General features: G+C 45.9%; 1 long non-coding RNA gene across 1 annotated transcript; it reads left to right on the top strand.

Annotated features, from left to right (window-relative positions):
* Positions 1–245: 245 nt before the first annotated feature.
* On the top strand, positions 246–23261 carry LOC144144223 (uncharacterized). The gene is made up of 6 exons (XR_013317199.1): positions 246–375; positions 2584–2726; positions 2792–2874; positions 15563–15604; positions 21098–21208; positions 23016–23261. It is a non-coding gene; the product is annotated as an uncharacterized LOC144144223 (long non-coding RNA).
* The last annotated feature ends 442 nt before the right edge of the window (positions 23262–23703 follow it).

Genomic DNA, 23703 nt, shown 5'->3' with positions numbered 1-23703 from the left:
TATACGAGTTCTCCTGCGTGTACTGAAGTTATCAACCAGTATGCGTTAGGATTGATGTCACAATTACGTCGCAAGCGACATGTCCTTCAGACTACTTATTTCTTAATATCATCTGTATTTTGTTGCCTTGGATATGGGGAACGTTTCATCTTACGAGTTATTAGACTCAGACGTTACCATTTCTTGAACTTGGAAAGTACATCCGGAAAATACGTTGTAATAAAAAGCGCTTTCATACTATCTTGCAGAAAATTGGACATGGCAGGGAGAAATTTGAAGTTCTCAATAGTATTTATACTAATATGTGTATCGGACGCGCAAACGTCTAATCGAGGGCGTTATCCCCCTGATAATGCAGACCGCGACATAGTACGGGTGAGTAAATGTTGTGATTTTAATAGCTATTCTATTCCCCGCCTGTCCGATTGTACCTCCCCCTTAGGCATCGAACTAAGTAACTTTTTCCTGTTATGGAGCATTTCTGATCTTGAGGTACTCTTTTCAGATAATGGTACACAATATTCTTAATCCAATAGCACATTTTCTGGAACCTACCTAAACGGGCTACGGTGAACATACAGACGAAAGCGTCAAAATACCTTGTAATACCCTCTTGCTAGTAAGACGAGATAAGAATTTAGTGTTACAGTATACGTGAGAATTTCAGTGCCCTACCACTCCGTGCGGAAGGTTTATCAGCCAAGCTCAGCGCGACCTAACGAGTGCAGGACGAAAACACATTTTCTTGTAATTTGCGGTTGAACAAACCTCCCAGCTAATTACCCGGATTAAACTTTGAAGGCCTCAAGATTTTTTCTAGCGGAAAAAAAAACATGGGATGTCCGTTGCGCTCCCGCGCCGCTTGTTATTGTTTCTCGAACCCACCGACCAAAACAGCTCGACCATGACGGACACTATAAAGGTGGCATTCGGCAGGGAGACGTCCAGGTTTAAATCACCAAACAGCACAGCGGGCACAGTACTGGTGAGATAATGAAGCCAAGCTGGGCGTGCATGCCTCTTCCTTTCCTGTAGACCATCCATGAAGGTATGAACAGGCACCTACGGCTTTGTGCCTGCTTAGACGTGACAGACATTGATGAAAAAGTCTCTAACCCAATAAGTTCAGCAAAGCCCGGTAAGAATGTGGAAAATACGGATGTTGTCGGACGGTCAAACTTCAAAAGGCTACTTCGACCGAGGTGCCGCCACGCTACAATGCTAAGATCTGCTGGCATGACAGGCTGGCACTGTGAAACGGGCGCAGTGTAACTATCATGGAGCCTAAGACTAGCGGCTCTGGAGGCACCTCATCTATGCTATGAACAGGAATGGCGAAATTACCAGGACACAGAACACCAGTTAGGAACAAACTTTAAGAAATCGAAAGATCGCCTGAAGGCTGTCTAGCAGCGATATCTCGCCGCCTCTCCTCAATATATTGGTCCAGGCAACACAAGCGTGCCCAATCAACATCTTGACAAAGGACTGGATGTGGCGGAAGTGTCTGCTGTATTTGCGAATACTAGGAGAAATACCAGGCCTGGGCAAGAAGCTTTCTTATTAGACACGCTTTCTAATGTTGACCGTTGCTGCATCTTCTCCGGAATGCAAGAGATCAAAGGCTGCTGCGGGAATATCTGGACTGAAAGACAGCCAAGGTGCGAGTAAGACAGCCAAGGTGCGACTACAAAACCCAAAATTCTGTTGAACGTTCACAAAGGGGCCAGAAACAGAGAAAGCGCATGATAACAACTTGTGTTTCTAGTAATACAAATGAATAATAACGAGATAACACCGCCACCTGCAAGATTTGAACCAGGTTCTGGCGAGGGCTACCCATAAACAAAACCTCTTCGCCGCGAGACAAGTGTTTCTTTATTTTCTCTTTAAACAACATCATACAGCAAAGCGCAAGCTCAATCTGAGGGTTCACGGGAATGAATACCGCGGCCGTGCTATGAGCAAGCCGTTAAAATTTGTGGTATTTAGTCATAATAAATTACTCGTTATTTTCAATGGGTCATCGTGACACCCTTGTGAGATCGTCACACGCTTGTGTGGCTCGGAAGTTTAAGTGTTACATATGATCAGTATGTTGTGCCACGTATTTGTAACCACTTGTTTGTATCAGACGAAATCATTACCAAGTTCAGCGACTTCAGTTCGTAAAGACAGCGTCCTCAAAAGTGCCTACCTTGTTAGATATTTCACCCCTACGTAGCAGATATTGCCTGACGTGACCCTTTCAGAAAGGCGAAATAACGTGTTCTTGATTTTTAAAAATATCATATACTAACACAAATGGTTTGTAACAACTTCAAGACAATTAGTTCTTAAGATGCTGGCAAGGTAGGTTGTGGCGTTTTTGGTCTTAATCATGACTGTGAGGTCTTTTCACTCCTGAGTAGGCATTTGCTAGTTTGCGAAAGCTAAATCTTCATCTTAATGGACCGCTGCAATCGAGCGAGCTGTTAGTCGGGCGTCACCAAGAGATCTAATAGACATCTCTTCGCAATGAGTTCTACTTTGTTTTCTGTTTAGGCTAATTGAGTGTTTGGTATTGTTGCATCTTTGTTTCAGTTTTACGCCACCCCGCACAATATTTGGACCACAAATGGAACCCTGATTGACGAGTGCGTCACGTGCAAAGTTGACAAAGTAATATTACTCGAGGAGCGTCAATATGTTATATTTTTGCGTTATTACAACATTGATGAAGTCCGGTAAGCTAGAGCTTTCCTTTGGGCTCATGAGTTGTCCTACATAAAGCGTTTGTTTTTGTCTCCAGAGTAACATTGAAGTTAAATGGAACATTCATTTGGACAAAGCTACGTCCAGCACCGGACAGAATGATTGTCACCGTTATGAATGGTATAAGCATTTCTTCTTTGCTTAAAAATTTGAAAACAAGGAAATCCGTTATACCCTTTATTACAACGAAAATATTTGTGCTTTTACATGATGTATTGCAAAATTTATTTTCACTACCTACGATATCGAAATGTGTTCTGCTGTTTCATTACGTGCGCTGGAAGTTATGTAATATTTCTAAACGTTTCCAGCGATAACAATTCAGAAATAAAAATAACCAGCCAACGATTACAAATGTGTAACTACCTTAAGCTTTAATGTCTGCACATACAAGTCATCTGCAAATCTGAATGGACCGAGGCTGGAGGGATATTGTTAAGAAACCATACTTTTCAATATCATCTCTACAAAGTAATGCCTAACCGAAACCTATTGGAAAATGTAGCAGCTTCACTTATATTGAACACCGATAAATCGTGTGCAGTTCAGTTAGCATGACATGGACACTCATGAAATCAAGAAACACTGTTTGCTCACTTTGTTTTTTAACCAAAGGAATCCCCAGGAGGGAAAATAACTCGTTCAGCTGAGCCTTACATTTTCACTTGGGAGCAAGTACAGGACAGCTCCGAAAAATCGGAATGCAGCTTTTTTTACATGTAGTTGTTATGTGTAAAATAGTAACATAGTTTTATATGTAAAGCAATAAACCTTTCTTGCAGTTTTATTTTAATGTAACCAGGAGTGATTAAAAAGCGTCAAAGAAGCTGACAGGAAGCTACAATTCACAATCATAATATTGGTTTGTTATCTTTGTTTATGCTTCGCAGATAAGTTAGCAGTGTATCATGTTCTTTCGCATTCTGAAATAACTTTGTTTTACAAAGTTTTGAAAGCACTGCAGGGCTCAATTTTTCTCTATTGTGGTCAAGCTTGTTATTGATTATGGCCAATTAATACAGAAACTCTAATGGTCAATCCGGATTCCCTGCAGCAGACGCGTACTCATGGTAGTGAGCAGGCCCCGACTCTTCCTTGGCAATGGGAGCTAAACCAGGTCAAATAGCTCGACCAATATTGTCACGAATCCAAAGACGACGCAGTAGGCTTGAAGACAAACAAGTTTATTTGAGCGAACTTGTGCTGCCCTAACAACTCAAAGAATACAGAGGCAGCGAAGGAGCAGTCAACAAAGGGACGTGCGCGAGCGAGCGTCGGAGAGTCGAATGCCGCGGAGTCTGCTCTGCGGCAATTTATTTTTGGGCGCGAGTGTTTCTCGAACCATCGATTTACATCCCGAACATTGTACATAAAAGAAGAATATTCTAAGCTAGGCCAAAACAGTCTCTTTATCTGAATGAGATAGTCCTCACGGCATAAAAATAAAGAATGGAACACGCGCTTCGCTTCGGACACAGATAATAGAACCGGGCGCGGCCGTGCAGTAAACGCAAACCATAAATAAACAAACCCATTCATGGTTCCCGGCAATATCAAAAACGTTTAGGTATTGACAGATATTTTTGTGTCCCAAGCTACACGAACCGTACACGATTTTTATATGGGCTCTCAACACCATCCTCTTTTCGGTGTCCATAAACAAACAAAAATGACAGAAAAGAATACGAAAGTCAGTAGGGTACGTCCTTGGCTTCTCGAAGTTTTTGTTCAGAATTGGAATTGCTACAGTGTTTCTCAGCACCTTGAGTGTTCACTTTGACTCTGAATTGCTGCAGTCCGTAGATTTGCATTTCTTTCCTTTTGGCTACAGTGTTTAAGTTCAGCCCATGTACCCTGGAGGGGGTTAGAGATTTTCACTAAAATAAATGCCGGCGTACGCCTCCACCCATCCGCCTTTTTTTAAGGATGGGTCATGTCCTGGTACCACCAACTTTGAACACGTACGAACATTCAATGTTTATGCTCTCCCACAAGTGAAGAGAGCCCTGTAAGGAAACCTTCCAGCGGTTCGTGCAAATGGGCGGCATATTTCCATGTTTAGGCAACCAATGAAATTTCGTGCACACGCTATTTGTCACACGAAATTTTACAGGCATCGTACCACAATTTTCATAACTTTTATGGCTGAGTAATTATTCGCGATTCACTTACCAATCCAATTTATTATTGTAGTAACCTGGTTTAGTTCCATGGTTTACTCACGTCCATCTCTACATCATCCACCAAAAAGTATTGTTTCGCATCATTTCATTCCCTCATGCCCTTATTATGCAGAAATGCATTATAGTCGGGGGTTGTCGTGCGTCCCTTGGCCGGCGTGCGCAGCGCGTCTGATGATGATTGTGGCATGATGCTCCTAGGAATTGGCCAACCAAACAATCCATCACGAGATAGCTTCGCGTTTAACCACCATCGTCATCTTCCCGTAGGGGAACCGCTGAAGAAGAAGAGGGATCACATTCAACGAGACAGCCGACTCTCTAGCAAGGATAGCACTTTCTGGTCCTGTAGTAGATAGACGTCGTAGAGCCGACACCTTTAATAACAGCAGCTAGGTACCGTAGGATGCTGAAACTACGAGAACAGCAAGAATCGGTTTTACTGTCATTAAGTGAATTTAATCATCTTAAATTCTCATGGAAACCTGAATGGTGCCCTTCACGCAACTTAGAGGTGGTTATCACAGCCTTACGTTGTCGAGTACCCCAGTTAAATAGGTACTTGCACAGGTCTCGTCTGGCGCCAACAGCTCTATGCAGTTATTGCAACGAAGACGAGTCTGTCGAACACTACCTGTTGACACGCCGACGTTTTTCCCGACTGAGACGTCAGTCCCTGGAGGTGCCGCTTTGCAGTTTGGGGATATTACTAACAGGGCTGGCTATACTATCGTTCGGGGCATCCGAAACGGGGTTTTGCCGCCGGGATGTATGCTCTGCTCTCCTGCGCTACATTGAAAATTCTAAACGATTCTCTTTATGATTAAGATTGGTCATCCTCGCTTTAATTTTCCAGTTTTTTTTTCTTCTCAAAACCAACTGATCTGAATTATTCTTCCTAGGCGTGTCGTGAATTGATAAGAGTACCATTCATTTTTACAATCCTCTGTTGTTTGGCCGATCCCCTGATTGGGTATGCGCCAATAATTATCAGGATCAACAACAACAACAACAACAAAGCTGCGAAGAGGAGGGCTGCGTGAGTTTTGGCTACCGTTATCCTCCTCGGCCGGCGCATCTTCCAGATCTGAACCCGGTCGAAGAGCGGCTCATCGCGCCTCGACTCCCCTTCATGAGCATCAGGCGGCTGACTCCAGGCAACGGGCAGTTTGGAATCAAGGGACAGGCGGTGAACGTGCCCATCGACGTATCGAAGGTTGTGCGGTGCCTTCCTCGCATGGTACCCGAGGACGTTGCGTTCAACGTTCACTTCAAGCGGAGGCTGATGAGTCCGGCAACGTACAAGCGCGGTTGGTGAAGCGCGGCAACATCCTGGCTTGGCTCAAGCACCTGGAACACACCCCGCTGTATCGCGCCATCAACGTTCGGGTCGATTGGAGTCGGCTCGATCACTTCGATGACGGCGGCGAACGAGAGGAACCGCAGGAAGACGACGTCGATGATGCTGACGGTGAGTTCGAAACGATTCCCGACGACTTTGACGTGAACGATCCTCTGCAGTTGGCCGTTGCGCTCAACGCGGTCTCAAAGACGCTTCTCTATAACGAAGCGGAAATGACGGGTGTGGGAAAAGAAAAAAATAAATGATTACGCTCACACTCTCGCCTCTCTCTTCGCCATTAATCGCATCACACTCATCGGTGCACCCAATGCATTTCTGCATCCTCACAATCCCCCTCGGGGAGGTGCGGGGATTTTTTCCTCTTTCAATCTTGCGATTTTTTTATTCAGCTTTGATTCCTCTTAATTGACATTATTATAGGATCCGTAATTAGTTATTTATCTTCATAATGAGTTTCATCCACCTTTGTTCCCTTTTGGCTCTTGTGATACGCATTATTTATCTTAATTCCTAAGGCTTTGAAGCCATTACCTAACCAAAGAATGCGTTATAATTTAATTTCACTTATCTTCATTCGGATGAATTCTTCCTATTGTTAATTGAAAAGTCTTATTATGCCTTCTCCTTGTTCGCATTACCTTCAATTTACCTTAATTCTCTTTGCTTCTGTTGGTTATATTTAATTCAAAATTTTATTGAATTGGATAGCTCTTAATTTATTGAATGATCTGCTTTATTCACCCAAAGGGTAATAATTCTCTTTCATTCTCTTTTTTCATATTGATTCCTTTCTATTTTGCTGCCCTTCTTTCGTACTTTGGTTTGAAACGTTTTCATTTCCGTTGGCCTTTGTTAAGTAACGTTTATCTATGTTATTTTCTTTGTTCGTTCACTTTAGGTTACAATTATTCTTTCTAATTTACAATGATTCTCCGTTACTTGTGCATTCTTTGGTAATTCACATGAATTCACTTTTATTCACTTTAGATACAGTTATTTCACTTCGATTTGTCAAACAATGTCCATTTTGTTGCCCTTCTTTCGTACTTCGATTTTTACCGTTTTAATTTTCTTTGGCCCCGTTTAAGCCCCTTTAGGTCCCTTTAATTTCATTTAATTCCCTTGTTCATCACTCTGCGTACCTTTGATTCCTCAGAATTGACATCATTTCCTCTTAATTTGATTATCCTTTTTTACCTTAGGTCGGTTCAGCGAATACACTTAGAATTCTGTTAAGTAATGTTTTTAATTATTCACGTCGATGCTCCTTAATTAACTCAGTCATAAACTTCAATTTACTTTGATTCCTTTAACTGACATTGATTCTTCTAAATTTGTAGTGTTTTCTTCATTCACTTTTCTTCCCGGTATTGCACGTGGATTCCTCTTACTTCACTTTTATTCCTTTTAATTCCTGTTATCATTCTTACTAACTTGTAATTTTATATGCTAGTCCTCAGTCATGATTTGGTTCACTCTGCCCTTACCAATTAAAAGGCGTAAACGTTTCTTTTATAACGGGTGCTGACAGCCAATTTTCGTTCTGACTTTAAAGGTATCCCGAATGACACGGCATAGTATGCTTCTCTGATATCTCAAAATTATCATCTAATTCCTTGTTTTGCTCTGATCACATAATAAAAACATCATATTGTTATTGATTTTGATACGGTGGTTTGCTTGTTACCGGAGCAGAAGTCATTTTTAGTTCCCTCGTTGATTCCTACAAAGATAATGGTGCGACCTCTGGGGCGGCCCGTTGGGGACCACAGCTTCTCTGTGAGGCACCGGTGCGCGACTCCTGCACCCCGGCTCGCATTCCTTTGACGTCGGCGGAGTAAATGCGAGGCTTCATGTAGCGGTTGTCAATGGAGGTGCTGCGTACATTCGGCCATCCTCCATTACCGGCCATCCCGGACGGAACCTTCGTCTTCGTCCGAATCGGAGCTTTGCGAGTCGATCTCCTTCACCCAAAGCTTGAGCTTGTCCCTTGAGCGACGCTAGAGTATGCTATTCATGCTTTCCGGGTGTCCTGAACGTCTCTGATTCGGTAGCAGTCATTGGGGACCTTCTCAGATATGAAATACGGTTCCTTATATTTGTCTTTCCGTTTTCAATATCTTCGACCGGGTTCAGATGGCGTAATGCTGGCTAAAGGTTCTCGCTCGAGTAGAACTATATTTACCCAGCGTATACTTAGACTTTATCCCGCTTGCAGTTTTAACGTATTTGCTGCCTATTTTGGTGGTTACGAAAGTTTGCCATTCGTGCGGCCCTTTTATTCTCCATCAAGTTCCGTGAGTGAGTCATCCACGCAATCACCCGTAATGCTGCGTGATCTCAAGTTGAAGATAAGTCCAAAAAGCATGGCCTTCGTGGACTGGTGCACGGTGTTATTAGTTTCTCTCTGTACCTGAGAGAGAGAGAGAGAGAGAGAGAGAGAGAGAGAGAGAGAGAGAGAGAGAGAGAGAGAGAGAGAGAGAGAGAGAGAGAGAGAGAGAGAGAGAGAAAGAATAAACTTCTTTATTAGCAAAAAAAAAATGTGGAGTGGTGTCCTCATTTCAGCACCCCATTCGTGGTGCCAGCTGCGACAGCCCTTTCAACCAACCGAAGCTGGTCTTCCGGACTGGAACTGGGCAACACGCTCTCGCACTGCTCATAAGACGGACGAGGAATTCTGTCCAACTTGGGGTTTCTCTGAAACCCCACATCATATGGTAGAGCGTGCCAGGTTCGCCACAAAACTGACAGAGAGCGGAGTACTGGGTCGGGTACATTAGGCGCAATTTCGTCAAGTGAGGAAACGTATTCGTTTGAAGCAGCCAAAGTATTCTTTCCTGGGCTTTCGCGAAGGATTCGTGGGCCGGGGGGTACAGACTGTGCTCGAGGCAATTCCGAGTTCCAATCCCGACCGGCGTCTCTTTCGGTCATGCTTGCGACCGTCGAAGTTATGAGGTTATACAGCTCCACTTGCCCGGTTGCTCGTGCCGTAGCACTCGCAGTCCTGACCTGGTTATTCGAACGCTTTCACGCATTGCCCTCAACTTCACACTTTTGAACGCAGTCTCTCTGCCTGTGATTACCGCATTTTGTGGCGCGGAAACGCGAGCAATGCCATGAAGAAATAGCCCCGCTGGCACAGCTGAGGTGTTACGAAGTAATACGACCGGATCGCAACATGACGAACTTCATGAAGCCATCAACAGCCACAATTATATACTCATTGCCCGACGTGCTCCGAACAAATGGGCCCAGGCTGTCAATGTGGATCGAGAAAAGTGGCTATTACACCTTCTGGATGCTATGGAGCAGGCCTGGTTTTCTTCCCCCAAGCGCCTTGTGGAAAAGGCATTCAACGAAAACGGATATGTATCGCTTTCCGTAGTGCTTCAAGCATGGGCCCCAGTAGGTCTTACTTAACCTTGACTGCGTGTCTTCCAAAACGAGACGATTGATTTTGTCGTAACAAAGCTTCAGAACTCTTCTATGTGTCTGGCTTAGAACGACCCAGATGAGTCCTTCCGTCGAAACGGCGTCTTGTAGCTCCTTGAACATCTTGCCGTTGTGCGACGGATATTCTTATTGCACGCGCCGATCTCCTTTCGTAATGCCTTGTTTTTCTTAATCTCCCTTTCAATGGCATTACTGTGGGATCTATAACTTCAGCGATAGGAAGGCTTTCTTCAACCTCCGAGTTCGTAGCGAAGATCTGGAGACCGCCCACAACATCGGAATGCTAAGGAGGGTTGTGTAGTGAGCCGCTTGTTGCGTCGACGTGCGCTATGGTTGTACCCTTTGGATACTTATCATCGAAGCTATTCGTTTGTAGTTGAAGCTACTTTGTGCCACTCCGACGCAGAAGTGTTCTTTTAGATGCGGAGCATCTCTTGCTCGGGGGGATATCACTTGTTCCTGCCCCGTCCGCAGCGCCTCTGATGATGATTGTAGGAGGATGGCCCTAGGGATTGGCCAACCAAAAAATCCATCACGAGATAGCTTCGCGTTCAACTACAGTCGTCATCTTCCCATAGGGGAACCGCTGAAGAAGAAGGAGAAGACAAAGCTGCGAAGAGGAGGGCGTGTACGTTGCTAATTCATCAAGATATAGCTTCGCGTTCTACCCCCGTCGTCATCTTCGCATAGGGGAACCACTGAAGGAGAAGAAGACAAAGCTGCGAAGAGGAAGGCGTGTACGTTACTATCAGCCGGTGCACCAACGTCAACAGCCTTTCCCTCACCAACGCTGACGGAGACTAACGATTCCACCACAGAGACGACAACATCGACAAGAACATGATGGACGAGTTTCGGCGCGTCGAGAACCACCGCCTACTCACCGTCGTACAACAGTACTTGGACCGGACCGGACCGGACTAGACTGGACTGGACTGAACTGGATTGGATTGAATTGGATTTGATTGGATTGGAGATCGTTTTAGCAGCAGTAAGCATAATGAGATACTCCTAGACAACCAGGAAACCTCAGAATAACCAGCTGAACCTTAGCTAACGCTACGTATACCCTGGCATAGCAGAGCTAAGCCACTGTTATTTTTTTTTGTTCACTGCGCCGGTGCAGGTAGTTCGAATTTCACAACGTTTTGAGCGACACGTCGCTCACGTTCCTTCTTTCCTCTGAGTCTCTTGTTCCGTGGCCCACCCATACAGAAACGCTGCAACGCGCTTTCTGCTGTTGAGAGAGGCAATTGCGAGAGACGTTACCGTAGTAGTTGCAGTAGAAGCACCGCGACTTCTCTTTTTTGTATGAGGGGGTTCCTCCTCTGCCAGCGCGAGTGGATGACCAGGCGATCGTTTGGCATGTTGGCGCCAGTTGCCTTGGTAAGATCATCGGCCACTTCAAAGTGCTCCTTTGGAATGTCAATGGAGTGCTTGGCGTTTTAGTGGGAATTCGGCAAAACAACGAAACAACAAACAAGACTATATTCTAGGCGCTTGAGTTAGTTAAAGGAGCCATGAAGAGAAAACACAAGTTTGGCTCCTTCGAAAGATTGCCTCGTTAGAACCAGAACGACACCACTTATAACGCAAACTTCGCTCAAATAAGCTACATAATTAGGAAAAAAGGAAATGACCATGCGACCCACCAGCTCATTTTCCGCAACAGAACCTATGATGTCACTTGGGAATGCTCTGCGATTGGCGGAGGCCGGCAAAAGCAAACGCATGTTAGGCAGGGCTTACAGTTTGCATAGCGAGCTAAATTCCCGTGAAACATACTGCACATTCTTTTTATGACAAAGAACGGTGGAGTAAACGGTTGAAGTTCCGAACGAACACGCAAGCGTGTATGCCAATGCGTACGAAACTACCGCCAAGCCGAACTCGACATCTCGCCGTCGCCATCGTCGCGCAGACGAATTTTCGGGTTCAAGGCTCTTCGGGGCCAACGAACCGTCCCAGCACGCACAGCCGCGACCTTGCTTGGTATCGTAATCCCTTCACAGGAGGTTGGCCGTCATATCGCCAACCAGCAAAGGTAAAAATAGAAACAAGGGGAGTAAGGAACACTGAGCAGCAACGAGATAGTGCCACTCGTCGCACAGGTTTCGGTATGGAGGTCATGTTGGTTTGCTGCTGTCGTTACGAGCTCGTTTACAGTTTACAACCACTGAAAACTTCAGTTTGCTCGAGTACTTTACAATGAAATTTCGTTGCTGTGTTTTGAAATGCCCATGTAGTACGGGCAAATCGTCGAGGGAGTGCGACATCCCCGCCGGTGAGATCTCCTTTCATGTGCTGCCCAAAGACGAACCTCGGCGAAGCAAGTGGCTACGTTTTGGGAACTTTGCAAACGGAGGAGAAAGAGAGCTAAAGGAAGTACGAGTGTGCTCGCTTCATTTCCGAGGAAGTGGTTACGGCAGGGACCCGGACATGCCGGCGCTCGTCGCCGACTTCGTCAAATCGCCTTTCAAAGCGCTCTGACCTTGGGGAAAAAAATTGCCGTACACACCGCGCATTGACGCTCGAATCTTTCTGGTCGGAGCAGAGAGCTCGAGCGAACGGCTTTCCATACACGACACCGGCCAACTGGCATAAGCGATAATGCTACTGAAATTGAAAATACGGCACATACGTACCAGTCTGTATTCGCCCGTCGCGACGGGGCTGACGAGGCAGCGGTGCCGATGGCTGGGCGTTCGTCTGTTGTGGCTATCGCGGAAAGGTCGCTTTCCCGTCCACCGCGTATCCCACAACTCTTGCCGCTCGTGCACTTAGAAGCATTGAGCGTTCAAGTGGTGTGAGGTTGTTAAATGCAAGCCCGAGCTCCTCGGCGAGAGTTTTGTTCTCCGGATCAGGCGATTCCATGACTAGGGCTGCGGGTGCACTAGGTTTTACTAGTATTTTTAAAATGGCCGCCGTCTCGGTCGACTCCCGCGTGTGGGTGCTATATGGAGTCGACATACTAAGTATCTGTCTCATGGACCGGGTCGTATGACGCCATTGTTTACGTGACGAAATGTGCAATTTTAGCGGGAGATTTAAAATTTTGACTTAAATTGCCTTATTTCTCAGTGAATAAAGCACCATTTGCTTCCGGGAAAGCGCATGGGGTACTATGAAACACCTAATCTTTCGAATAAAACAAACTTTTGTTTTCTCTTCATGGCTCCTTTAAGCAATTGTTTAGGTGATTTGTACGTGCGGACGCTTACTGCTGGAATTGTGTCTGGATCATTGAGGCTGGTGATGATAAACTCAATGCAGTCGTTGTGGCTGATGTTGCACCGGCATTCTTAGGGATCTTTTCATATTAGTGAGACTGCATAGGTTTACCTCGGTTGCGCCAACTGGCTTTTATCCCACAGTGTAGAAGTTTCATGGCTGATGTTGACGTAAATTCATGTTTTCGTCTGTCTTTCCACAGTACCAATATTTTTTCCACTGATAACAGGGAATCATACTAAGTTTTGGCCTGGTGTTCCAACCTAGATAGTTTGTTGCAGGAGGTTAGCCTTTCCGATCAGCCGTAAATATTTGCCAAATCATCGACTGACCCAATCCGCGCGTCGTTGGTAGAGCAGCCTGAAGAAACGGGTTTGAACAATGGCGCAAGGAGCTAAATCTCTGCCGCAGGCGTAGCGCGGGGGGCAGGTGTATGTTGCGTTTGAACGAGCGCCGTATCTTTGATCGCTTCCCTTACGGCTGCTGGTACAGCTGGTTGGATGATGGCTGTCCCGTTCAACGCTGTCTGTGGTGTCGTTGAGTCACTCGTAACTTAGTTTTCTGATTCATTGTAGCTGCGTGACCCGCGTCACTTTTGGCCTGACTGATGACACCGCCATTGCATTTTTGTATCCTTATATGATCCGTTTAGAGTCACAGGCGCCATCATAGCTGAGAGTGGCGGCTTCTCATGTTTAGACGCTGTGATTTGGTCCCCGTTCTCAACCAGTATTGATCCTGAGAATTTCGTTTGCTGATTAAAGTAAGAAAGACGTTTTTTTTCGCTCATTGACTCACAGAAAGACCGTGGTGTGGCCTATCGCTTTGCCCACCGGGAACCAGTCTTCCTCCTCTCTGAGGCGGCATTGCGCAGCCCCCGCACACTTGTTCGCATTTCGTAATTGCCGGTGGAGGAGATCGGGGACGTCATCCAGCGGCAACCAACAATGGCGCCGCGTACAATATTGATAAATATTGTTGTCGTGAGCAGCACTTTCCGTTTATGCGAGAAAATGCACGACATGGTGGCGAACAACCATCCGCTCACTCTCTGTTCAGTGTGGTCGTTCTCCTCAAATCATGGCCACTTGAACGACAGAAGCACATCTAAGAAATCGAACAGTCGTCGCCGTCGACCAACTACCAACAACGGTGCATAAGGGTACAGCGCACTACACGCGGTGACATGTATCCGGTTGACAGAAAGATGACGCGTAATAGTTTTTTACACACGAAAACATATCAGACGGAAGATGACGAAGCAGCGGCGTGCGCTCACTAACCCCCGGTCGGCGTGCGCGACGCTGTCAGTTCCGCAAAAAACGCTCCTGGCGGCGCAAGCATCCTGTGTAGCAGCGGTGGCCGAAAATTCCCCCGCATTTCCCCGAAGGGGAGTATGAGGAAGTGCGAAGCACGGGGTGATGCTATGAGGGGGAGTTTGTTGAAGTTTGGTGGCATTTTGCCCGTTAGTTACATTAACACCCCCTCGTGATCACGTTCGGCTTAACACGCCTCGTTTGTCCCTCTGCGGAAATCTTGGTGAATTAACGTGTATGTTCGAGAGATGTTCGAGAGGGAATGTAATCACGCACACACACACACACACGCAAAGTAAAGTGAAACGACAGTATTTATTTCAGCACTTGTTTGTGTTGTCGTTGTATGCGACGGTCATTACGACCACCTTGTGGTCGCTAAAGTGGACCGTTAAGGGTTGTTGCAGGACAGCCCTTACATTACAGTTCCTAGCAAAGGCCAGGTCTATATTCCCGCCGTTGACGGTGGTCGGAGACTCCAACGGTAGGCACGTCATGGAGTGATTGTCGAGCATGTAGTCCACCAACCACTCGCCGCCCTTTCGCACGTCCACGTTAAAGTCCCCGACCAAGACGACAGGGTCCGAGTCTCTTACGCGCGCACTCGCGCGTTTGAATGCGTTAAAGATATAAGGCGCGTTACTAACACTGATATCAGCGTCGCGTCCGTGGCTTAGTCGGTAGAGCGTCGCGCTGCGGCCGCAAAGTCCTCGGATCGGAACCTGGCGCCGGATGCTGTTTTTTTTATATATAGTGTAGTGGCCTGGCTGGCGCGCCGAGAGAGGGTGTTGCGAGCTGGAGAGTAGTAAAGGGGCTTTAGGAGAGTAGGCGAGGGGGGAGAGAAGGCGGTATGCGAGCGCCCTCACGCGTCGGAAATCCGGCGCCGTTGCTAGGCACGGTAGCTAGCTCCGTTACTAGGCTGCGGACGGAGGACGGCGGTGGAAGCAGGAGTAGGCCCGACTAAGAAGTGCTTCGCACTTAAAACTGCGACAACGACAGGCTGGTCGTGTCAGGGTGGCCGAGCACGCGCAGATGCAAGCTACCTCGAACCGGGTGTCACCGATAGGCGTAGTCCGTTGAGCGCGCTGCGCGCCATTTGGGTGTTGAGACAAGTGTGTTGCCATCTCTAAATGGACAATAGGTGCAATTCTGACCGCATAAATGACCTCGCCGTAAGGTGACATTGTGGAGGTCTGGAACAACCGGAATATATATTTGCTAAGCAGATATATAATACATTTTCATGTATTCTTTCTTTGTTTCAGAAACCTACACAATTGACGATAAGAACTTCACGGCTGCTACACGTAAGCATCTTTACTAGTTAAATTTCCCTCTGGGAAAACGTGTCTGAGAGAGTCACAGGTGTATAATACCGGTGAGAATCATGAATGGCAGAGAACTAACTCTAATGAAAATGTGACATTTACATACCACTAGAAATACTATATGGGTACACCGAAGATTGCTGAAGAGGTATAGCGCGCAACAGGCAAATATTTTGAAGATACTCGAAGGAAACATTTTACTATGGATTTGGCGGGCTTATATTGAGATGGTTCATGTAGTTTTTGTTCTACCCGCCGCGGTGGCTCAGTGGCTAAGGTGTCGCGCTGCTGAGCACGAGGTCGCGGGTTCGATTCCCGGCCGCGGCGGCCGCTTTTCTGATGGAGGCGAAAAGCAAAAACGCCCGTGTGTACGAGATTTCGGCGCACGTTAAAGATCCCCAGGTGGTCAAAATTAATCCGGAGCCCTCCACTACGGCGCGCCTCATCGCCTGCTTTGCGTCGGCGCGTTAAACCCTACAATCAACTCATCAGTTTTTGTTCTCATTTTGCGTCGCGCAAAGATTAAAGGAATGTCAATTGTGGAGAGAACAATTGATTTTATAGTGGGCATTGTGACACACAAAGAAAATTATTTGTGTCGCTTTACACTTTCCTGTGAGCAAATACCGTAACCTCAGCTATATTTTCTGACTTGGTTTTCCTCGCAGTCGTAGATTGCTTCTAAAATACATATTATATGAAATAAATGTTAACTTCTTACAACATAAGATTGCCAAGCAGCTGCTTTTATACAGAACCTGAAACATGTGGCCTTACTTTGCGACCAATAAAAAGACAACTAATAAGCATAATGGTAATAGGTATTGGTACTTGCAGACGGCAAAGCTGTCTCTAAAGAGTAGTTTTAGCGGTGTTGTCTTAAGATTGTCCTTACGAAAACATTACTTTTGAAAGTATGTTACAGACTCATTCCAACATATAAGAATTCGGCAACACGGAAAACTTTCTCGTCGTTGCTGCTGTATGAATGTAACATTGTGTTTCTAAAGGAATCATGCGTGTTCTTTTTGCATTTATGACCTCCTCCAATTGCGACAAAGTTCTGTGACAAGTTGCATGTTTATATTGTCAAGTTGTGTTAAAAATGTTGGTATTTTCCGAGAATAACACAGCTCTCTAGTTATGTACGAAATGCAATAGAATGATTCGAGCGTATGCATTCACACTACCGCGGACGAGGGAGATTGAGCGATAATAATTTGGTAAAAACTGCGACTTCGCCGCGGTACAAGGAAAAGAGAACAAAGAGGAGGGAAAGGGGCCGGTCAACGTTGACGAAGTCCTGACAGAAACGACTAACATTCGGGCAGCGCCCGACAAAACTGCCTACGTGTTTGGTCGTGCGCGGCACTATGCAATCATTCACAGCAAATATTTTTTCAGGATGAGGCTGTACTCTAGCGTCGAGGAGGTGACCCCGGAAAGGGATTTCACGAGGGCAGAAACGGCACTTGGAGTAGATGAGCTGCAGACCTGCACGGATAAAAACTGAGAAACTGTTGAGATAGAAGATATGGGCACTCAGTGACGGGGTAAAGGATGACGTCATCGAGGGAACAAAGGCGGATCGTCCATTGTCACCCATGAATTAGAACATGAATCATTCGGTCGAAGTTCCCGCGAGTATTACACATTCCAACTGGCTTCACCTTAAACTGGTACAGGCCATTGGGTGTGATAAAGTCAGATTTGCAAATAGCGCGATCTTAAGTCGACGGATCAAACGTACTGGGCTCTGTAAAGACAGTCCATTACCTCATGAATACGGGGAAAGGGGCACATGCCCTTCTTTGTTACCTCAGTCAAGTGGCGATAATCCAACTAGAAGCGCCATGATCTCTCCACATTTTTCACAAGTACGACAGCTGAGTTGCAAAGGATGGAGGATAGTAGGATGCAGTACTTCTGTACCACCTTGTCGACCTCCTCTTGGATAACCTCGCGCTTGGCATGGGACGCCCTCTGCGGCCGCTGGTGAATCGAGATAGCGTGACCCGTGTCGATACGATGCTTTGCACCGTAGGCTTGACCCAATCGGCGATTGTCTGGGTACAACTTGTCCAAGGAGGAGGTCGGAAGAGTTAGAAGTTGGTTTGCCTCAGCCCAATACACGTCCACAGCCAGCATTGGCGTAAAGCAACCATCTCTGATATGCCCAGGAGATCGTCCTATACGGGGCGCTACTAAAGCTAGAGGGCGTCACGATCAAATTTCTATTTCAGGGACCTTAATTTCTATAGGGTGGAACAAGCGAAAAAAGCACATGGGTTTGTATAGGGCACTTGCCGGTCAAACAAGCTTCATTTATTGTATGGGGGAATGATTCGCGGTGGGGCTATAGAAACCTACTGCACACACATCAGCCGTTCGCCATCATGACTTTCCGCAGCCCGAAACCCAACAATAGCTCTGGATATCAAAGCTGAACGTTTGAAGGAACTTTGGACTCGGTCTGCAGTAGACCCTTCATCGCAGAATGTTTCAGTCCCATCTCAGGTGGAAATTTCAAAAACAGCACAGAAATCGCCGCAGACACGAAAAGCAGGCCTAAAAGGCTCTACAATCATTCGCGGTGGTGAAAAGAGAATGACATTAACAACCTTCCCAGGGTTAACCCGATAAGCCGCCGAACGTTGCAAGTTTTCCGAGAATTCGCATTGAACGTTCCTTCTTGCCAGGTACAAAAGAAGCCTGGCTCTTGGCTCTAGAAACGCAAAATGTTTCTCAGACTAAGCTTATGTCTTCCACTAACTTTGCTAACCATATCCATTCTTATTAGGCTTTTATTAATGAGCCTCTTGAGTGCATATCTAAAGTGCATATCTAAAGTGCAAACCGTGCATAAAGTGCATGTTTATTTATGTTTTGCTATGACAGACCGGCTGCGCCGGTCTGTAAAAGCAAAACATATATACACAAACCGAATGCACGGTTTGCGGCAATATCTTCTTACAAGTACCGTGGCCTTCACTTTCAGCGGGGTCTAAAATGCATGCATCCCGTCGAACTTACTCATGCAAGCGCTAACCGGTCTCTCGGTTTGCTAAGGCGTATTTTAAAACAAGCTCCATCACAGTTAAAGATTGCTTTCATCACTTTAATTCACTCTAAACCGGAGTAATCCAGCGCAATGTGGCATCCTCATCAAGCCTACATCTTATCAAATATGAAATCCTCGCAAAACCGTGCTGCTCGTTTTATTCACTCGGATTATTCATCTTTTTCCACCGGCAATAAATTGGAAAACCGTGATGAGCTATTGTATTTGGCCCTTTATCGTAAATATTCGGGTTGCTTCCCTTTGCACAAGCTTTACAACCACCAATCATAGCATGAACGCTTTTTTTAATGTCCCTCTATTCTCTTTGGACGACGGGATCACGCAACAAAGTTAAACGCCCACTCTGTCATTCACTTCGTCTCGCCCAGTCATTCATCCCGCGCTCCATTGTTGAGTGGAAATACTTGGTAGCACATCTTACGACAGAAAACCTCCCAACAAACCCTTCCAGCTCTTGCGCACTACCGTCAATAACTACATTTCTTAAAAATAATGCTTTTTCCGGTAATTTTAACCATTGTATTACGTCCTATGGTTGAGCTTGCATTCATTGTTCTTGTTTTTGTTGCAGGCTTGTTTAGGATATACTGCTAATTCTTATATTCTTTTTTGATTTTACGTTACCCATAGTATGTTAAAAAGATTCAAACCAATTCTTAGAGCTTTCGCGCGGTATGTTCTCAATTTATCTTGTTGTCTAGCGATTGCAAAAGTCCGTATGGTTGTAGCTTGTATTTATGCTTTTCCTTTTGTTGTATCTAATTATTGGTTGAACTGTGTCCAGTTTTTGTCCGTATTTTCGCTTTGTGTTCTCTTGCCCCTAGCCCCTATGTAATACCCTCGTCAAGAGGGCATCTAGGGGTAATCTAAAAAATAAAAATGATGAATAAAAAATAAAACCAGATCAAAAATAAAATAAATTTAAATACGCAATTCAAAGACAAACTATGGACTTGAGCACCACAGAATATCAGTGGTTGGATGTTCCACAACAGAAAAGCTAGCAAGCGGTGCACGCAACAGAGGGGAAGATGAAGAGGCCGTATAAAGGCCACCATGAAGTAAGACCGCGTGGACCTCGGGGTGCGCTTAGTGAGGACGATGCTCATCCGTTTACGGTGACGGCGCGACAGTGACGGCCCGTCGCCGGCTCTCCCTACACAGCGGGGCTGGTGCCGTACAGCCGGCCACACGTTCATGTCCTCCGTGTATTTCCCTCATTCGGGGGCCGCCACAACGTCGGGCGCGCCACCCACCACTCTGCACGCAAATAGAGGCACCTGTGCTTTCGGCCGGGGAGCCTCGGCTCGCGCCAACGACTGTCAGTCAAAGCAACAGAGCTATGACGCCGTTGCGCCCTCAGGGCGAGACTCCAGGCATCTGCCCTGCGGCCAGGGCTCACCAGTACCGCGACAACAAGACGACATCGCAGCAACTAGCTATGATAAGCCTTTCTATAAATGTCTTACTCCCGTGTCTCTACAGTTCCGTGTTGCTAAGCCTTCATTGCCCGACACGTGCGCTATCCCCGTAAGTAGAAACCATCCTGCAATAACATTGCAGTGCCGGCCACATGTAGCCAAATCTCTGCTGGGTACACAGAGTAACCACATGTTCGGCTTAAACTTACCTCTGTTCAATTAGAAATGTGCATTTTGCCACTTAAACCCGAAACAAATACCAAAGTAATCTAGGTTTTTTATTGGGCCGAGAAATGTTAAATGCTTCCGCAAATAGTGATTCCGCCCATTATCCGCGATTTCAGCGTTATTTACATACTATTACACAATATATTTATTTACAGGGCAAATTTAATGTATAGGTGAGTATAAAAGTGTTGTTGGCGCTATAAATACCCTTTCTAGCTACATTTCTACCTGAAGAAAGTATTACAACACGTTCCACTTGTACTGTAAACATTTTAAAACAATTGTTCAAGAGAGCTTGGAGGTTTCGTGTGATAATTAAAATATCCTTTTTCCAGGTAGTTTGTTCATGAAAAACGTTTTGCGGGTATATCTAGTTTTCTGGCCCCTAATCTCATTGGCCAACAGCGTCACAATGGGATGAAACGGAGGCGCCGTCAACACAGCTTTATAACCTTCCGTAACGCTCAAACTAAGAACGTACTTTTTTAAGAACCTCAAGTTGTTCAGCTTCATCTTACGAGAGAATTCGCGCTTTATTCGACGCGTATTCGTCGAAACAAGTCACCAATAGTGCCTCTTTGCCTGATGGCACAGCGACTACAGTTTCGTGAATAAGCAGGTATTGCTGAGTAAACCCCATTCAGGATAAACCGAAATGGCAACCTCTCGCATGTCGAAGTTCGTACTCTCTATTTTTTAATAGTGAAATGTGTTTGAGCCACAATATTTTTTTTTCTGCAGGGGCGACGGCTCATGAGGAGGTGTTGCTATTCGAACACTTTGAAGGAAATTGCGGCGTATTCTTGAGCAAATTTCGAATATACACTAAACACCCCCTGCAGTATGATGACTGTAAGTCTGCTACTTCCTTCGATGCAAAAATTTGCATTTACAACATTCGAAGACCGCCGTATATTCTAGCAAAACTAAACACAGAAGGTTGTTTCCTCGCTACGCATTGAGACATTATTCTAGTTTATTATCGATCCAAATAAATTTCGCAAGATCAGGGGTACTTCTCCATCCTGCTGCTACTGGCAGTGTATAGTATTCCTGAAATGTATGCAACACTAGCCTATTTTTTTCCCATAACGTCAGGGATATTTGTGGCCACATCCAAAGCAGTTTCAGCATGTTAAAATAAAAGGGCGCCTGGCGGTTTCTTGAGTCGGGTGCTTATGAGGCAGAAAACCCCTGCAGGTCTTCTCAGGTATACACTGGCGACTGGGACATGCCAAAGTGCCAATAACTTTACGAGGGTTCTTGGAAATGGCACAAATAAACATATATATTCTGAAAAAAAAACAGTGCGCATCAAAATACAAAAACGTACACCCGTAAGCATACCACAGGTCAAATGTCAGTCAAATATATCTATATATAACACAGAGAAATACTAGTGTTAAAGAACACACCAAAGAAACGTGCCCACCAAATGTTCAGAGAGGTGAGGCGTTGGCCCCAGGGCGTCATGGATGCTATAGCAACGATGCGAAGCGAGGCGTTTCGGGGCTATGACGACGTCATCGCGCGTGCTGGAACGTCGACGAAGAAGACGCCGTTGTCCTTGTATATAACGGTCTCCTCGGCACTCGCTCACGATCGAGCGACCTGTAGCAGAAGAAGGCAGGAGGCAACCAGCCACTGCCGGTGGATGACAGGAAGCAGGCAGCGGGTCGCCCAAGAGCGGAGCACGTCAAGGTTGCGCTCCTCCACGAGTCAGGAGTACGGTCAGGAGTCTCGCCTCGGCCCCAGGAACCCAAGGCGCCACGCACTTCTGTAGCTCGGGCCCCGAAAACCCGATGAGCTTTGAGTCTTCCACCTGGGCGTTGCGCCCCTCGAACCTGCTCAGTCCACTCCTCCCGGCGTTCTCCTCCGTTCCAGCCCGGTCTCCCCAACTCCTTGATTGCGGCCACTTCTTATTGGCCCACGTCATTCCGTCATGTGTCTTGCCGCGTCTTCTTTCTCGGCGTAACCGCACTAAGGGCAATCCCCGATGCGCAAATTCGCGCTACGACTATTGCGTGGCTATGTTCCCGCCACGTTGTGGTCGTCATCCTCAACACGAGCGCCTCACCTCACAATGCCACCCCCCCCCCCCCCCGTAGGAAAGTTTTTTAGTAAAAAAACTGCACAGGGAGGTGAAAGAAAATCACTGGTTGACAATCGTACTGCCGTATCCGGTTTACAGCCCCGTCCCACACACTCTGGGAACACCACATACCGTCGCATAGTTCGGGAGGTGCACAGTAGCACAATAAATAGTTCATATAATCGCACATAACCCCCTCCCACGTAAACTTGAGCCCAAAAAAGCTGACAGCGTTACATTAGTAAGCCAATACACAAACGTAATTACTCTAGTAACACAGAGGAGTAATGAGAATTCATTTAGAAATCAACCAAAAGGCCAGCCGGCAGGTAGTTTGTCCTTTTTCCGACCGTGGCTGCGGTGCCACTCTCGCGCCCTTCGTAGACACGTCCATCAGAGTAGGTAGTAGACTTCCCATAAATATTATTAGCCACGCGAGCCGATGGGAACACACTATAATTAGGTCGGCACCATGCGCGATTGTGAACTTTTATTGTCGTAGAACTCTCATTACCTAGTGTGGCGTGGCAAATTTGTTTTTCGAAATAATTTTGCTCTTTTCCGCAGACATGTACAATCAAGAAGAGGAATCATGTGAAATACGTGTCAGATACCCCGGAAGGCCTTCACCACCGAGTACTCAATGCTGGGAATATTTTAAACACTATTGCCGCACAGAACCGCACTTTAATGTATATCAGGACTTTTGTAAGCTTCCCCCTTCGGTTTCTTCAGGCCCACTATTGGACACACCCTATGCCCGAAAATAACGAATAATTTGTAGCAATAAAAGTTTGTTATGACACAAAGAAACTAGCGGCTGTAGGATGTCGTGTTTGTGATTGCGGGTGAATTGTACTGTTGGAACTAACATTTATTTCATAAATGAAATGTCTCAACTATTGTATAGGTGATTGCACAACACGTCTTTGTTATAAGAGTAAACGTGCCTAAAACTAAAACTTTATTGACGTAGTGCGGTTTTCTAAAGCACCAATTCGACCATGATGATAAATATATGATATATGATGTATGGTGGGATCATTATCATAGATATATGATGATGATTGGACCATGAATATAAATATAACGGCAATGGCGTGGCCACGCCGCTAATCTTGGCTACATTTTTTCCGGGGCAACATTTGTGACTGTTAGAAAAAGGTATGAATACCGACCCTGTTTACAAGATTCTTCGACATTAAACTAGATGCTGGGGTAGTTTAAAAAGGGAATTTTGTTTTCTGCCACAAAA

This window comes from Haemaphysalis longicornis, unplaced genomic scaffold (assembly GCF_048455015.1).
Source record: "Haemaphysalis longicornis isolate Haplotype H1 unplaced genomic scaffold, Haemaphysalis longicornis Haplotype H1 scaffold_67, whole genome shotgun sequence".
Classification (NCBI taxonomy): domain Eukaryota; kingdom Metazoa; phylum Arthropoda; class Arachnida; order Ixodida; family Ixodidae; genus Haemaphysalis; species Haemaphysalis longicornis.
The sequence above is the reverse complement of the archived record's forward strand: the minus strand, read 5'-3'. Positions and strand labels throughout refer to the sequence as shown.